The following is a 19,302-nucleotide window of genomic DNA, read 5'->3' on the forward strand; positions in this document are numbered from 1 at the left end:
TAAGTACTGTATCTTAAAAAAAAAAAAAATCTCACAAGCAATTAGGTTGTAGGCTGAGCTAATCACTTGCATAATTTGATACAATAATGTGACTCCATTTATATGAATATATATAACATTAGGCAAAATTATTCTTTGATGTTATTTCATAGATTTTGGAGTCTAGAAAATACTTCAAGCCCATCTAGTCTGACCTCATATACATTTTTATATAATATGCAATTCATTATGATTCAGCTGTTTTAAGAAATAGCTTCACAGTTCAATTTTTGTTTAACAGAAAATTCTGCTCTTAATTCATTGAGAAAAATTATAAACTTATTTAAATAGTATTTTATTGTTAATCCTGACAAACGTTGTCTGTGGCAGCACTAGTGAGTATCTATAAGTAAATGTCTGGAGAATAGTGCATGTACAATTAGGTATGTAGCTTCCATTTGTTAATAGGTATTGTGTGCCTCCTTTATCCATACGCTGAACTGAAAGTGTACCTAGCAATGTTTGTACATAGAGACAAGCTGCCAAGTTCAGCATCAGTTCCCTGAGTCATAACATCTGTTGTGGTTCTGAGTCATGCATCTAACCCTGAAGATAGTAATAATAGATGCATTCAAATATTTCAGTAAGTCACCATTATTTCTGTTGAATCATACAGCATGTGCAATGCAGGAAAAATATTTCATGAGGAGAATTCATCTTACCTTTTGGTCTTAGGGACCCTGAGCTAGAGTTGTGAAGAGGTACTTTTCCTCCAGCAGTGGTTTTTTGAACTATTTCATCAGCTACAGGGACAGACTTAATGATCCCATGGGTTCATAGTGAGTGCTGAGTGTACTAGTACTTTCTGCCCCAGACTCAGTACACAGTGGGTCCCTCTACATGTGAAATTCAAGCAAAGCAATAAACTCTGGAGCTGTTTGAGCCAGAGCAAACTGCTCCTGGGTGCAGTGTCTACACATGTGCCCAGGACAGCAGCAGTTTGAGCCAGGGCAGAGCAGGCCTTAGCTGGCAGGGGGCATGGGAAGGGGGGGAGGGGTTCAACCCCAGGCTCTGGGCTGCAATGTTGGGTAGCAGAGAGGCTGGCTTGGGCATGAGGGTGCTGAACCTGCAGACCTGTGTGGCTAGGCAGCAGCCAAGAGTCTAGCCCCTGCCTGGCCACCATCTACACATGCATTTTAGTGCATGTAATTACTCCACAGTAGGATAGTACTGTCCCTGATGGCAGAGTTAAATTAGTTTACTGCACCTCAATACCAGTATTCATGTAGACAATGATGCTTTACTGCAGAGGTAATTAATCTACTCTGCAGTAAAGCACACATGTAGATGCACCCAGTTTTAATTCAAATTGGGCATGTCTACACGTACATTAATGTGCTGTTGTTACTGAGCGTTAAGTTTAGCGTGACTAAAAGACCATGTGCTGGTGCTACTGCACAGTAGCACTGGTTACTGTGCATTGAGTTAGCACCTGTCGTTACAGGTACTAATGTGCAGTAGACTGATTCTACTGTACATAAATGCATTAGCACGGCTTTTGCTGTGACATGCTAATATACAGTAGAATTAGTCTACTAAGTATTTAGTGTCTTACGTAAATGTGCCCATTGGATCCATGTTCAGTATGTTTATCACCCTGCACTGCTATATTTGAGAGGGTGGATTTCAACTACTTGTTCAGCCTATTTAATTCACTCTCACCTTTCTAAGTTTAGGACATTCATTTTTAAAGTTCCCTGAACATATCTCTCTTTGTGAATTCTTTATTACCAGGCATTAAAAACAAACCTTCCAAAATTATTATCAACATACACAAAACCTTCTTAAAACAAAAGCAAGATGCATGCAAACTACAGCTAGCCAAAAACTGAGGCAGGACACAACACATGCAGAGAAACTGTGCTTCCACCCTGCCGAGAAAACCCGGTAGCAGTCAGATACCTCCTGAATATCTGCAGGCCAGCAAATATGACTAGGACTGTTATGATCTGGAGCAAAACCCCAATATTTTGTCGGATGCATCAGACATGAATGGGAAAATTTTAGCTAAAACACAGAACATGATCATCCTTATTATTTACCATTAGCCTTTAGAATGATTGCCATTAAACATATTGTTATCTGTAACAAGTATAAGGGGAAGCCTCAGGGTACTCAGTTTACACTCCAGCTGGCTTCCTGAGGCATACCAAAATTGAACATGCAAGTTATTTTATTCATGGAGAAATCATGTTACTTTGTTTTGAAGGTTGCCGTTTGCAGTTTGATATGATAGAAAACAAGTAGTACACTCAAGAATAACTACATATTCAATCATACTTAAAAATATTATTAAATATTTGTATTACCATGGCACTTAACAATCATAAGAGGACATTTACAGTGTCTTAGACAGTGCTTAGAGAGCACTACTCTGGAAAAAGCCTCACTAAAAAAAAAAGGTCACTGTCCACTCACTCCTACTCCATGCATGTTGCATGCCAGCATCATGTGACTGCTGTAAAACCACTGGACATGCTCTCATGAGCCAGCCCAAGACAGAGGATAACTTTTGCATGGAGCAGAAACAGCTACATGCTGCTTTTTCAACAGGTAGCATATGTGGAGGAGCAGGTGGGATGGCTATGTTTTCATGACTGATCCCTAGTGCTTAATGCTGTAAGGTTATGCCCTTAGGTTCCTTTCTCTTGAAACATTTGACCTCTACTAACTCTACATAATACTGTTTTCAGGTACAACTAGTGCTGGTCACATTAGCAGCTTACCTGTACAAAATTAACTCTGAGACCAAGGCACATTAATCTTCTTTTTCTTTATATTTTCTTTATGCTCCAAGTCTCCATGGGGACATTAGCTTTCTATGTCCCATCCATATAACAAATTGCTATCTGGAAGAAAGATGATCTCCTGAATAAGGCCTCAGTAAGACAGCAAGTGCCTACTCCAAACTCATGAATAGTTTCAATGGTCTCACATGTATTTAAACCTTTCTGCTTCAGTGACATTAGGAGTAGTCTAAGAAGCTTATATAGTCAGCTCATGACTTTCAGGCCACTAGGTTGAATTCCAATGTGAACATGTATTTCACACAGAGATGTCACTGCAGGAAAATGTGAGTGAAAGAAAATCATAAAAACAAGACAGACAAAATGCTCTCAAATAATTTCATTTACTAATGTTCCTAGTTTACAGACTTATTTCTTAATTCCTTCACACAAATGAAAATTCATGACTAACCATCTCTGAAATGTGTTTTGTTTAAATTTTTTTCAAAGGAATCGCTCCCTTTGTATGCTATAACTAATTCTTCAAAAACATCGCAACTGTTCATATTGAATCTAATTTCTAAATGGCTTTGCCAGGAATTTTTTTCTTGACAAGCAAACTGTAAAAATATAGGTTTTGCACTAATATGCATTCCATCTAAGAAAAAAAGCTGTTTGTCTGCCAGACACACTTTCTTAAAATGTGGAAGATGCATTTAATTCTCCAACTAATCTGTGATGGACTTCAGTTATGGTTTAGATACTCTTTGAGGCTACTGTGGCACTTTGGGACTAGAGGCTGCTTTTGGAAATGTACTTGAGCTCTTAGCATTTTGTCTCCAAGGCAGAACCCTTTTCACTTGGAAGTAAAGACTGAAGGTACAAGGCTTTGCAATAGACATTTTGTTTCAAATATGATATTTTAAACTAAATGGCAAATATAGAAATAATGGAAGTGTAAAGGATCATGTGTAAGACTAGTTATGGATGACTTCTGGTCTCACTAACTTCTCTTACACTCTCTTGAATCCATAATCAACTGGGATCTCCCTCCCCACCATCAGATTATATAAGGAGACTCCCCCCCACACACACACTTAAAGCACCAGGCTCCAAGGGACCCCTCTGGACTGGGGGAGGTGGGAAAGACAACAGCATACCAGAATGAGATTTGAAAGTAGAGAGACATCCGACAGAAGGCAGCAGCAGCTACTCAGGATGAACAAAACGAAGTCAAAAAAGCAGTTTAGATCCACTAGCCACCTACCCCCTGGAGCTCAAGCACAAAGTTGCTAGGCACCAAGCAGCCCTCAGTCCACATCTGCTTTGCTTGAATGTACAGTGTTATTTCCAGTGTGGCAATTGGCAGGCTGTTCCACCTAGACCTAGGCAGACAAGGTTCTTTGATGTACACCCCAACATATACCTACCATTCTCCCTCAGTCTGTCTGCACTCCTAATTTCTTGTCTTGCTATCTTTACACTATTTTCTGGTTCCCCATTTGCCTTCCTTTCAATGTCTTGCAAACAACTAGAATGTAATCATGAATCACAAATACTTCACACAGCAAAGTGGAAAATGATATTTGTCACCTATACTGCTCCCACTCTGTTAACACATTGCTTACCATTTCTTCCTTGCTTTCTTTTGTCTGTGTGCACTGTACATGCCTCAGGGTAGGAATGGTTTTTTGATAAATTCATGATTTCTAACCCAACAGTATCTCCACTTCAGATTGTAAAAAACTGAGTACTATGGACATACAACAGTTAATATTAACAACAAATACCAGTAATACAGGAGGATTATTTTTGTGTTTATCTGTTGAAATGACATTTGTACCACAGACTTTTAAAAATAAAAAAATATATTTTCTATGTGCTAACTAAGCTACAATTGTCTTTCCTGACACCGGATAGCCACAGTAGCTCTAATCAGGAGACTTTGCCCGGTCACTTTTCAAGTCAGAACCAAGCATTTTAAACAAGTCCTTCTTTACCCACAGAGTGTATGTAGTAAGTCATTTAAATGATGCAGTCTCACAAAACCATCTGTCGCCAGGTCAGGAAAGAAGCCTCCAACAAAATTGTGCTAACAATGTGCTAACCAGATGTCTGTTTTACTTGTTCCTTTTAGCCAACAGGCCAAAACCTCCTCATTTTACTCACATGAGCAGTTCTATTCTAGTGAATGGGATTATTTGCCTGAGTAAAGCCTGAAAGATTTTCCCTTGACATTTTATGCAGTGTGCCAGGTAACTGAAATGAAACGTTATCTCAGTTAAGGACAGTCTAATGGCTACATCTTATTAGCATGCTCTGTGAGTACAAGAAGAAAATTAAAAAATGATCTCAACTGCTAATTCATTTAACAGGAGGACCTACTGAGATTTTGTCTTTTTAGTCACTTGCTATGCAGATATACAAGTTTTTTACTACCCGAGCAGTATCTAGAAAATGGCTTGTGTTCCAGAAGTTGATTCTGTTTTGTGTAATCTTTTTCTAGCTTTACTCATTTATTTTCTGAGAAATTCAATGAAAAAAAAATGGTTTTGCTACCTAAAAGCAAAGATGGTGCCTTGCAAACAAGGAAGAAAAGCACATCCTTGAATCCTGCTGCTTCTTCTATTTCTTAGATCAGGGCTTTTGAATTCTATAAATGCAGAGAGACAGAGATTGCACTGTAACAATAATGAATGTAATATCAAGAGACATAACTAGGATCAAAGCTGCTAAAATGGATAGCAAACTATGAAATGCATTGAAATATTTAACATATTGACCACTCAGAAACATAGAAGCCACCCACCCACACAACCATTCAAAAAAAGCTTGGCAACAAAGCATATTATTATACATGGCCCTGCTAGTACACGAGATTAAGTGAATAATTGTTTCTGCCCAAATTTATTTGATGGGGTTTTCTGTAAAGCATGCTAATGGAACTAGCCAAAGGGGGTCCTCACTGATACAGTTATGTTAAGGATGACGGTTACACGGTTTTTTGTTTAGAATTCAGTCACAGGTATGGTGACTCACTGCGAGAAGACAGACAGTATGCTTATGTAGGAGATGTCTAGAAACTTAGAGAACTTCACTTTCAGGCATGGCTTGATGAAAAGAGGGAGTTTAGATGAGGAAGAAGTCCGTACCTTTGCACGCATTTTTTAACTCATTCTATTCTTGTTTGTGAACACTGAGGAACAAGGTGCTGGAGATCCTAGTTGCTGACACAGGATATAATTTCACATCACCTCTATGTAAATCCTATGGGAAAATACTAATTAGAAGAGAGAGCCCACGTTGAGCAATCCCCTCTATGTTTCCTTACAGAATAAAGGAGCAGCTGTAACCATGTTCTTTGAAATTAATGAGACGTCCATGAATGGAGTAAAGATCTTACAAAATCAGATCCTAAGATCTTATACCTTATAATTAGCAAAATAACTTATATGAACAATATAATAGAATTGTACCTCTAAAATATGTTTTATGAAATTGTACGTGGGGAGGGGATTAGATAGAATTTTAATTCACTGAATTTTAGCCCCGAAGGCATTCTGCCAAACAAAATCAGAGTCAAGGAGAGGAAATAAGTACTTTAACTTTTCCTATACACTGTTCTAATATACACAGGCTTTTTTTAAAAATCCAGACCACATTTCTATTAATGACTAACTTATTATTCATACAGCTTTACACTGTAGTAAGAGAGGGAGTTCTGTTATCATTACATATGCAGAGTACTTCACTGCACACAATGCTTCAGGATGGGGAATGCTTGATTTCAAGTTCATTTCACAGCACTTCTGGTGTTAATTAGTAATGTCTGAGGCCTAAAATAATGATCTATCCTGCCAGACACTTGCATCTGTTTGTAAACATAAATTACTAGAATATATTTATGTATTTCATTATCATATACAGCCTGAAAAGAGCTTCAGAGGAGGGAAGAAAACCCTGTAAGAGGGAGAGGAGGCTGAAAATGTTACTGCTTAAAGATGTGTGAATCTGTTGAGAAAAATCACCATAGAGACAGACTGTCAATAGAGTAAGACCAATCACACCAAACATAACCTGAAATCTGTAATTCCTGAATTTAGTATCTCTCTCTATAGCAATATAAAAGATGTAAAAATAATATACTTTTATTCTGCTGAGCATTTTTAACTCTTAATAAGTCTAAATCTGTCTTTCTTTAGTTACGGTATCTACTGAAACTTCTCTTGCCATTCCAATCCCCACTTCAGCTCTCACTGTTCTATTCAGACAGCATTGCTGAAAGCATCTTTATCTGCTTTTGGCCCATGTCCGAGCCCTTTTCGAATCCTTCTACTGGAGTCTTCACACCCTGTGCAAAAAACAAATCAAGTTTCTTATCCTTAGCTTCCAATTCTCTATATACTTCTGCCCCTGTCTAAATCTCTGTTTTTGTTTCTCACTACTGCCATGCAACACAGTAGATCACACCAATGACTTTTCTCTGAGTCACCCACATTCAGTTACCAAAAATGCCACAAAAATTCAGGGCAATTACTATCAAGTCAAGCTGGCAGGTGGGCTCATTTACAAGCTGAACAACAGTGATTGCTAACCCAGGAACTATGTTACCACATATTCTGCTTTTTTGAAGACCTAAAAATCTTTGCAAATGTTGAATGCAGAATGTAAAGAGAAATTATCAATCATAAACCATAAAGGCATTCTTGATGCATGAAAATAAACAGCAATTAGGTCTATAACCAGTAACCCCAAATTCCCTTTCTGAAACCTGTTGAGATCCATTTTACTAACAAATGCTAAGCATGTCATGAAAAAAGAGCACATTACAAGCAGCATCTAAGTAAATGTTCAGCTGAGACTGTCAGTTTAAAATTACTCGAGAATAATTTTAGATACTGCTTTTACCTGAGTCTTTTCAATAAATGAAAAGATTAATAAAAGGCGTTCATTACTTAAAGGATTTTTAACACCGTTTGCTTTAGATAATTCTATTAATTCCTAAAGATATTCTCTAGCCCCTATTTCTGAAGGTGGGTAAAAATATTATATGAAGTGAATGAGAAAGGTAGCATGATTCTGTTCAAGCCAGCAACCCAATTCCATGTAGTCTGTAAAAGCAGGCCACATACATCAAGGTAAGCTGTATATTATAGACAGAGTAAAACTGATGTTCTAGCCATGACGGTCCAGAAATTATATAAGGAACAAGGATTTCTTAGAATGATATCTTGTATTGGATCAGCTATGTAATTGGAGTACAGTTAGATAAGATTTGGAAGGCAGGGTATTCTTCCTCAAGTGTATTCAAAAGCTTGTCTAACTCTACTCCAATTACACAGATGGTCCAATACAAGATATCACCCTAAAAAATCCTTGCCTCTCGCATGTAATACACAGACAAATAAAGGCCTTTCTTTACATGTTTCTCTCTTACCAGGTTTTTTTTTTTAATCATTTTTTGTGCAATACCTAGAAAGACTATATTAGCTGGCTGTTCCACTTACTGTGCATATAAGCTTGACATCATGCTTAAAGGCAGCATTTTAGTTTAGAACAGGGCTGTCTAACTTCCCCATGGCCAGGGGTACCAGCCATATGGTGCAGGGAGCAGGCCCCTGAGATTCTTCCTCTCTGTCCCTCCCCCACAACCAGCACACAGGCAACACACTACCCTCCTACCATGAGGCTATGGAGGAAGTGGCTGCAGAGGCTTCTCCTTTGCTCCCTCACCTACCAATGCCACTTGTCCCCACTGTCCTCAGGGCAAGGTGAGCTCCAGAGCTGCTTCCACCAGCTCTAGCAGACATGCAAGGGATGGGTTCAGCCCAGGACAGTGGTGGTGGTGGGAGAGATGTCCCTCCCAGTGCTTGCCCCTGGGCTCACAGAGAGCTCCATGGTAAGCTAGGTAGGGAGGTGGAACCCACCTGCCTCCACTGCTGCACCAGGCCAGGCCCAGCCCCCACATGCCACCATTTGGACAGCCCTGGTTTACAATACTAAAGTACCAACCCTAATTTTACATATACAAGGCATGTTTACTTGCACAACTGGAGTAAGCAAGGCACTTGAGATTTAATTTCAGAAACATATTTCCTCACCAGAAAGAAATGCTTTTGGATAAATACTTGTCTAGCTTTGTAGTTTAATGTTATGATTATGAAAACAACAGAAATAAATCTGAAAACGATACTAAGAGCCTCATTCCCCTAAGAAAAGCTTTAGTAGCCCATTTCTAAAAGACAAAGAGAAGCCAAAAATCAGATTATGGGGTTGGCTTTTATTGTTGTTTATATGATGCTTTTTTCCAAGAGTAAACTCAAATGATGATAGCAAATGCAGCTAACTACTATAGAAAGGGGTTAGTCATCGTCTGTAAGAACACCGAAATTTCCATTTGCCAAGCCAGTGATTTGGAGCAAACAAAACAGCATGTTACAAAAAAGACAAAATGCAAAAGTATGTAATACCATTTCCCACTAGTACTGAATATGTTCACTGTCAACTTAGATTGCACCATCTTGTTTTATGTGAGCTGTTCAAAATAAGAAATTGTGCTCAATGAGAGATTGCCTTCTCTGATGAGATGACTGACTCTGTGGATGTGATATAACTTGACATTAGCAAGGCTTTTGATACAGTCTCGCACAACCTTCTTGCAAGCAAGTTAAGGAAGTACAGGTTGGATGAATGGACTGTAAGGTGGATAAAAATCTGGCTGGATCTTTGGGCTCAAAGGATAGTAATCAATGGCTCAATATCTAGTTGGAAACCTGTAGCAAGTGGAGTACTCGATAGATCTGTAATTGGGCTGGTTTTGTTGAATATCTTCATCAACAATCTGCAATCGACAATCTGAAAGATGCTGTGTGCATCCTCACCAAGTTTGCAGATGACACCAAGCTATGGGGAGTAGCAGATATGCTGGATGGTGGTGCTAGAATTCAGAGAAACCTAAAGAAATTGGTGGATTAGACCAAAAAGAAATTTCATGAGATTCAATAAGGAGAACTGCAAAGTCCTGCACTTAGGATGGAACAATCCCATGCACCAGTACAGGTTGGGGGGCTGACTGACTAAGCAGCAGCTCTGTGGAAAAGGACCTGGGGTTACAGCGGACAATAGCTGAATACGAGCCAAAAATGTGCCCTTGTTGCAAAGTAGGCTAATAGCATACTAGGTTGTATTAGTAGGAAGGTTGTCATGAGATCAAGGGAAGTGATTATTCCTCCCTATTAAGCACTGGTGAGGCCACATCTGGAGTACTATGTCCCATTTTGGGCCCCCACTAAAGAAAGGATGTGGACATATTGAAGAGAGTCCAGGAAAGGGCAAGGAAAATGGTTAGGGGGCTGGGGAATATGATGTATGAGGGAAGCCTGAGGGAACTGGGCTTATTTAGTTTGAAGAGAAGACTGAGAAGAGATCTGACAGTAGCCTTCAACTACCTGAAAAATGGTTCCAAAGAGGATGGAGCTAAACTGTTCTCAGTGGTGTCAGATGGCAGAACAAGGAGCAATGATCTCAAGTTGCAAGAGAAGTTAAGGTTAGAATTAGGGAAAACTCTTCCATGAGGAGCATAGTAAAACACTAGAACCAGTTACCCAGAGGGGCTGTGGAATCTCCATCCTTGGAGCCTTTTAGGAGCCACGTAAATGAAGCCTTGGCTGGGATGATATAGTTGTGGGTGGCCCCACTTTAAGCAGGGGGTTGGACTAGATGACCTCCTGAGATCCCTTCCAATCCTAATTTTCTATGTTTCTATGATTCTAGGTCTCTGAGCACAGAGGGGAAGGGAGATGGGAAACTTTTACCTGCTTGGGGGCTTAAAAAAATCCCCAGCTGCTGCTCCTGTGGTGCTGTCAGAAAGAAGGGTACAGCTGTGCCACTGCACCCCCTCTAGATCCATACCTTGTGAGGAATGAGAAATCCAAGAGGAGCACAGCGAATGGTTACAGGAGACTTGCAAAGCTCTTTGTGTTACTAAGTTCACTGGAGTTCAAGACTATTCTGTGTGTACTGCTGCAGACCCTCCAAGTTTCTTAAAATTGCATTTGCACACCAGGAGACCTGAAATCTACAGATCAGGAGTAGATGCCCATCTAAGAGATCTGCTGTAGTTCAGCTACAAGTCATTTGGCTTGAGATAGGAATTAATGGAACACCTCTGTGAAATACTACAGCTTGTGTTAGCCAAGAGATCAGACTAGACAATCACAGTGTTCCCACCTGGCTTTAAAATCAATGAATCTATGAGACTGCAGCTTCCAGGGTGTGTTCAGTTCTCTCTGTACATATGAAAGGTTCATCATTTAAATGCACTATGATTTTGATATGGGAATATACCTGTGGAGCAATGAGAAGTACTTGGCACCCAGAACAGTTCCTTTTCTATTATTAAAAAAACATCTTTCGTAGGAAAAATCATATACAGACTATCTTACAATGTTGCCTGTATTCTATTCAATACATACAGCATGCAGTCCTCTCATATTTTGAGAGTCCTTTCACCTGTTGTGCTAACTCTCTCTCATGTCTTCTCAGCGTGAGGCTATAAGAGAAGTTTTTTACTTGAAGGCCTTACGCCTCCAAGTGAAAAACAAAAGGAAATCTTAAAAAGAAACCTGGTTTTCTCTCCCTGTCCTTTAGTATAATAACTTTCTATGGTCCAAATAAGCCAATAACACTCCTTAACTGAAAAAAAAGAGCTAGGTAGCTGGGGGGGAAAGTAAAAAAAAGAAATAGATTCTTGTAGGTCAAAACTGTTATGCTTCCATTTAGCTATGCTTACATTTTCCTCCAGTCATGTGCTGGATAGAGAAACTTGCATCATTCTCTTTCTATTTTCCAAATAGTGAACAGAGAAGAAGGACAGGTCATACAAAGAATGTTTATACTCAGTTCCCGTTAACATCAATAGAAATGTATAGCAAGCATATACCCAGCTAACAGAATGCACGTTCCAATGCATAGCTGCACGATCTATAGACAGCGCACTGCACTTCCCAGGGAACCAAAAAGAAGTTTCCTCCTGGGCAAGCAGATGGGAGATGCTCACAGATATAATGAAAAGAAATTTTGTGCCTAGGTTTTTATTTTTTATTTGTGCTGGGTATCCTCAGCTCCCACTGAGGTCACTTGCTTTTGCCTCAAAATATGCAAGAAGTAAACTAAAAGTTATTATGCATTATGCTTCCTAGTTCAGTCGCTACATACTGAGTACTCATACACTGCTTGTTATCTCCAGAGCAATTTATAAACCTTAATAATTGCTTTTCACAGCACCTTAATTAGGTAGGTGTTCCAGCCCACGTAGTCCCCAACTACAGGTTTTACTGTGATATTTCTGTGTTTAACTGTATTTGTGTTGTTATATTGTGCGACAGTTTACTTCTCAGGCCTGTGCACAGAGAATGAAGGATTAAGTTCCTGGGTTGGCTACTTACAGGATAAGAACCCTTAGTATCAACACAGTCTTGAAAGAATGGCTTTGTTGACATATCAAGGAAGATGACAGTGCTCACACCAGCTCTGCTCCCACAGCAGAGCTGGTGTGAGCAGCAGTGGGGAGGTGAACACCCCCACCCTCCCCGCCACTGGCTCACTCTGCTCCTAGAGCAGGGCTGGGAGCAGAGCTGGTGTGAGCAGCAGCAGGGAGACAATGCCCCCTGCTCAGACTGCCCTGCTAGAGCTGGGATCAGAGCCAGTTTGAGTGGCAGCAGGAGGCACTACAGTTGCCAGGCACTCTAGAGCTGCAGCATTTGCTTTGCCAGGCAGAAGCAATGAGACTGTCCTTTCCCTAGTAACTGTTCCTAGTCCTGATCCTGCTCACCAAGCCTCTAGGCTATGGACAGCCATTACATATAAACCAGTTTAAGTGATCAGAAACTGGTTTAAACCTGTAACAGAACAGAAGTTCAATGCGCATAAACCAGTTGCAAAATGGCCAAAACTGGTTTCAGATAAACCTGGTTGAATGTAGTATCACACTTAACTGATTTGGGTCAAACCAGTTTATGCAATGTCTGTCCCAGACCCCTTCCTGGTTTAAGTTAAATCAGACTCCCCCAGCATCCCAGATGCTTTAAAGCCCTGGGCTGTACTGTCTGCTCCAAAGAACAGGGCTGGTTCCACCCCTCTACTCCCTAGCCATAGCTGCCTTGCTTTCCCTTACCCCACACCCCTCGCTGCTCAAACAGGTATTCCCCACTCCCTCCCTCCAATCTCCCACACCACAGACCCCAGGCATGTAGTATACTAGCTAATGCTGAAAGGTCTCTATGTGGCTGTGGCTTTCTAATGTCACTGGTCCAGGCAAACAAGAACAGTTTCTGCTTAGGGCTTTTGGGAGATAAATCAACAGTTCAGCTGGTAAACATCCCTCCATTTCTTCCTTAGAAAAAAACTATTTAAAGAAGAGCTTGAACTAATGAGAGAGGCTTTTGTTTTGCTGCTAAGTTGATAAAAAAAACCTGTTATCAGCCCCCTGCTGGCTCCCTCGCCTGTCAGATTTGGAGACAGTATGAAGAAGCAGGGAGAGGGAGATTGAGAAGCTCAGTATCACCAAGAGATTCATGCACTGTGCGCGCACACACACACACACACACACCACACACACCTCCCCTTTGCATCAGAGTGCTAGACCAGGGCTGGGGTCTGGCAACACTCCTGCCCTTTGAGCAGTGAGTGGGGAAAAGCCTGGGATGGTGCAGGCAGGATGGGGGTTTACACCTTTCCCTAAATCAGAGCTTGCTGCTGGGGTCTGCCCATGTCCCCCCTCAGATCAGCATTGTAGAAGGGGAAGGAGGACTGCTCTAGCACCCCTAGCTTCTAGCCTGAGCCACTGCAGCCATGTGCTGGCATTTCCTCAGTCTGGAGGGAATGCCTGTGTTGATGTCACTGGGCATAAACCTGGATAAACTCAGAGGAATGGAAGACCACGAGTATCGAGAAAGTCCTTCTGCTCCAGGCTCAGATGAGCCAAAGCCCCCCTTTCCCAACCTTTGCAACCCTTTCTCTCTGGCACCTGCAAATCTCCTGTCCTTCTGGAAAGCAGGCGAGCTAAAACTATTATCTGTGAAATGCAAGGGCACCGCTCGAAGGGAGAAGGGAGAAGAAAGGAGGGGAAAAAGGGCTAGCGGAAAAAAAACACTGACAGTAAAACTGACCGAAATATAAAGATCTCGCTGTTGCAGAGTTAAGTGTGCAGGATTTAAGACAATACAGTCTCCCTGTGCCTTTTACTTAAGCTCAAATAAACTCTGTCTGCTTCTCCCCCAGTGTGTTTATTTAGCGCAACACACACCGGGCAACAAACCCAATTGTTGCCTCCCTCGGGCACTTTGTGCCGGCAACACCTGGGCAGTTGCAAACTGGTTCACCCTAGGCAGGTTAGAGTAACCTGCAAAGATTGAATCAATTCAGGCTCAGGCTTTTTGAATGTCTTTCCCTAGCCCTAGTGGCAAGTCACAGCTGTACAAGTGAGAGCAGGTTTTTTGCCTTACCATGCAACCACTCCACAAAACAGCACTAAGCTGATTTAGTTTTGTTCAGCTTATAGCATAAGGTCTGGCAAGTGAGAGAGCAGGCTGAAAACTGGTAGGTCCTAGAGAGAAAAGTCTGGGGCAGATGTAAATATATGAGCTCTGGGGAACTGGAGAGACTAAGGAGGGAACAATTGAGTATCTGCTCAGAGCTGTGCAGACTGGATTGGGGATAGAGGGGTCTGTTTGGAGCTGACTGACTGGCCTTTGCCCCAGTAAATGCTTTTACTGAAGACTATTTATATAGTAAAGTATCATAGAACTCTAGAGAAGGTCTAGAGCACTAGTTGCCTAAGCTAAAGATAAAATACATGGCCTATAAGTTAGGATAACCAAAAATTAGATTGCATAAATTGGCAGGCTGAGGGAGCTGAGCAATGGGGTTAGAGAAGGAATAGCATTCAGTAGAGGTGAGAAGGTAGGACGTCTTTCTTTTCCAGGTACAAAGCATCCACATGACTAGTTCCAGTCATTCATACCTACCAACTCCAACATGTGTATTACACCACCTTACATATCACCTTTCAATTTGCCAAAGATGCCTGGCCCACAGCCTGCTATGTTTCACACAGTGCCAGTTCTGCCATACTGAAAAAGAGGAGGGTCTCCCCAGTGTTACATGGTTGTGGGTGAAGGGGGGAGGCATGGAGAAGGGCTCTCTTGTGATACCAGCTGCACTGAAGCAGTGATTGTCCCTAGAATCAGCATGGGGTATACAAGGGCTGGGCTTCCAAAACAAGTGTTTCAGTCCTAGTGTTGAGTGGTTATTTCCAATATCAGCATAACTTCATAAAATAGCATCCCACCCCACCCACATAAGCAACCTGCCCTATGATTTGTAAGCAAAACTGTCTTTAACAAGTGTGAACACTAAAAAAAAAAAATGCTCTGAACGTATTTACCAGTGAAGTCAAAAGGATGTACATTCTCAGGCTAGATCATTTGCTCCTCCTCCCCGATTTGTGTCTAAAATACAAGAGAACACAACAGATGCACATTGCATTGAATAAGTAACATACACATTTAAACGACATTTCTTTGTATGATGCAGCAGGGGATAATGTTCTTTTCTCATTTGTAATTAGAGGGTGAGACAGATGGAGACGCTTACTGTAGTTTGGCAAGGTCCATTAAAGTAACCCAGGCTGCCAAGTGATTCTTCATGACAACAAGCTTATTAAGGTGCATTGAAAGCGAAAAAAAGGTCATAAAATATTCCCTCGTTCAGGAGTTTCCTGCTAAGAAGTCTAACTTTTATTATTAGTTACCGATTTTCCTTCAGGTCACATTGAAGCCCAGATCTATAGCACTAGGTGCTGCTATAGAAACACAGAGGTAAACTACCTACCTCCTGCAACATATAATTGAAGAACAGTGGAAGTATCATCATTCAGATACAAAGGATGGAAAATAAGATTTGTACACAAATTTGTACATATAAATCTCTGTGCAGGGAGGTAAAATATGCGCTGTGGACATTCAGCAGAAATATATATTACTTTCTCCATGTACCATCTATACACAGAACTCACAGATCTTTTTCACAGATCAAGGACCTGGTGTAGCCTAAAAAGAATTCCATAGGGTGTTTGTGCATATGGTTGGGGGTGGGGGAGGGAAGTGGAAGGGGAGAGAGAAACATCAGAAACATATAGAAACACATACACAAACACCGTGAAAGCCTTAGGGTCTTTCACATGCACTAAACATATGTACCAGAAATCAAGCACAGAAACTGCTACAAACACGAAAAAAAAAACTGGGCAACTATAGAGACTGTGCCTTTTTGAAGTGGCAGATCAGCAAAGCTCACACTCTCAATAATGGCTTCTCTCAAGGATCTGGGCCCACTCCTTCTTACTAGATTCAATTTTGCTAAATTAATTTATACCAATAACATAGCTCTTGTAATAAAAGCAAGGACCCTACCATCATCCATGATATCTTTCCTGCTGTTCTTAAAAAAAAATGTAAAAGAATGGAGAAAAACCTTCAGTACTGGAAGCTCTGCTTCAGTAGTTCCTAAAATTTTCACCTAAGCAGAAAAGCCACTACGCAAACACTCAAATGTCTCAAACACTCAAACACTCAAACACTGCGTCCAGTTTTGGGCTCCACAATTCAAAAAGGATGTGGAGAAGCTTGAGAGAGTCCAGAGGAGAGCCACGCGCATGATCAGAGGTCAGGAAAACAGATCTTACGATGACAGGCTGAGAGCCATGGGACTCTTTAGCCTGGAAAAGCTCAGGCTCAGGGGTGATCTGATGGCCACCTATAAGTTTATCAGGGGTGACCACCAGGATCTGGGGGAACATCTGTTCACCAGAGTGCCCCAAGGGATGACGAGGTCGAACGGTCACAAACTCCTGCAAGACCGTTTCAGGCTGGACATAAGGAAGAATTTCTTTACTGTCCGAGCCCCCAAGGTCTGGAACAGTCTGCCAGCGGAGGTGGTTCAAGCACCTACATTGAACACCTTCAAGAGTAAATTGGATGCTTATCTTGCTGGGATCCTATGACCCCAGCTGAATTCCTGCCCTGTGGGCAGGGGGCTGAACTCGATCTCCCGAGGTCCCTTCCAGCCCTAATGTCTATGAAATCTATGAAATGTCACATTTTGCAATCAGTGGGTTTGAAATAATCCTTATCTTTAAGATTCAGATCTACCATTGGATAAAAACCTTAACTTTTAAAGACACAAGAAAAGATAAAAGCAAGGATTAGCATCATCTGAAGGCATAAAATGTACACCAATATATACACATTTCAAATATTGATATTGCTCACTGTCTGGGAAAGTGGCATAAATATCAACTCTTTGGACACACAACTTAAGGAGGTGATGACAATCATTGCTAGAACATCAAAATTAACTATACATTTAGAAACTGCCTCCATGGCATATATGCATCATCCAAGATCTATAGGCACCCAACTTGAAGCTTTCACGTACAAACAAACCACAGTCCACCTGAACTTATCTATTTGTGAGAATCTCCAGAGCTTTCTAAAGACACACATTGAACTCTGCAAGCCATTGTAAGATCAATCTGCAACTCTTAACATGTCTTCATTCAATCCTAAAATCCACTGAGACTTCAGAGATAATAGTAATGCTCTAAAAACACACACCTGATAGACCTCAGGCAAGAAAATCTTTTGTAGAATTGGCTGTCGTGGAAACAAAGATCTACACTGAAAAGCTTCTGAACATTGCATGGCACAGAGCTTTGGAAGACAAGAGATAATATACCAGTAACAAACTATGGACCACATGACAAATCAATGCCTGGTTTGATATTTTTGCCAGCAGCATGTAAGACTTACACTACTATCACAGGCTAGCTAGACACTGTGAGTGCATCAATTTTATTACAGGCCAACTGGGCTGTTTGATTCAGTTTCGGATCAAGGAGGCAAATTTGGGAGTGAAGCAAAGGCACATTTATTATAGCTTACACACACACATTAGTTAACTGAAAAATAAATGCGATAAGCAGATAATGTAGTATTAAAGAGCTAATAGTAAATCATAACAACAGATAATAACAACAGATAGGTAGATCAATTCTTTCGCAGGCCAACTGGGCACTGCTAGGGTATTAGCCACTGGGCTGTTCAAAACAACAGATAGACAGACATGGGTTGGCAACTTATCAATAGTCCCTCAATTCCAGGTACATGTCAAGCGATTCCAGCGAAGTCAGGCGTTCCTTGATCGACGCTGTCAGAGGGTTAGCAGGGAAGGTCCCTGGATCAGGATCCGATCCTCACTCATACCAGCAGTCTTGGTTCCAGGCGTAGAACAGAAATGACCATTCTGTTCCCTCCTCCCTGCTGGTTACCTGATGCACGTGCTTTTTATACCTAGTCTTATGTTAATCTGTTGGCCTCAGAGCCACTCATAATGTTGCCCTATAGCTGTTACCCTATGGGATGGAAAGGTGTTAAAATTATCATAAAAGGTTACTACCCAGACTAGGGTTTATCTAATAAGCAAATTATGATTCAGCACCTTTAGGTCTGAAATTGACATTGCTCTGCCTAAGTTCCAACCCCTTTTAGGCTTCATTTGAATATGCTTTCTTGGGATATGTTTTCTTGGAATGTGTTGGGTGTGCCAAGCAGTTAGATCCAGTTTTATCATCAAGGCTGAACCCTGAGCAAAAAACGTTAGGTCACCTAATCTTATAGCTACAGCTTTGCCTATGGGGCCCAGTCAGTTCCATTAACAGTTAATTTTTTTCATTTTGATTAAATTTATGACAGACAAGTTACAGTTGCAGTTTACAAACTTACAAGCTTTATATTAACTAATATTACCTGTTTAGGCAAAATACCAAATGCCTCCAAGAAGCACATATTTATTGCTTATTAATTCCTCTGGTTCTGGCTGTTACACACCTCCCATTCAAATTACCTACTGGGTCGCTAATCTGAATTTAGTTATCTGATTGTTGCTGAATACCTCTCTTGCTACATGAAACAAAATAATTAGGTCAGTTCTTACTGGCTACTACATTTGTAGCAAATACTTGTACACAGCCTTTGGTCTGTTGGGGGTTTACCACAGTACTTTTACCACAAACCCATCTTCCCTCTCAATTGTTTGTTGCTCCAAAAGCTTTTTAGTATATCATTTTTAAAACTGTTATACCACTTGCTTGTTGACAATTTCTATTTTCCTCTCATATTATATCACATTTTCTTTCTGAGGGTCTTTGGCAGATAACACAGAGAGCACAAAGAGACATGAAATGAATGGTGGTTACTGCCTGCCATGTTTCTTGCTTAGGATAAATAAGAATTCATGTCAGGGGGTGAAAAATAATCATTTCCCTCAGTATGTGAGTCACCCAATTTACTGTACCATGTATACTTCTATCCTCAATAAAAATGGGTTTTAAATGAAGGATTTTCAACATTTCTGGGTAGGCTGCCATATAAGTGCACAATGTTTCTCAGAGGTGATGGAAAGTAGAGACCAACATTAA

The 19,302-nt window shown here is 40.8% G+C and overlaps 1 long non-coding RNA gene across 1 annotated transcript in view; it reads right to left on the reverse strand.

Moving 5' to 3' along the window:
• The window catches only part of LOC149869126 (uncharacterized), a 46,130-nt gene that overhangs the window by 16,789 nt on the left and 10,039 nt on the right, over nt 1–19,302 (reverse strand). The window contains exon 2 of the long non-coding RNA XR_016441133.1: nt 15,211–15,274. This is a non-coding gene — a long non-coding RNA (uncharacterized LOC149869126). The remainder of the gene's footprint in view (nt 1–15,210; nt 15,275–19,302) is intronic.

Source organism: Crocodylus siamensis, chromosome 3 (assembly GCF_052110815.1).
Source record: "Crocodylus siamensis isolate JL-2025a chromosome 3, ASM5211081v1, whole genome shotgun sequence".
Lineage (NCBI taxonomy): Eukaryota > Metazoa > Chordata > Crocodylia > Crocodylidae > Crocodylus > Crocodylus siamensis.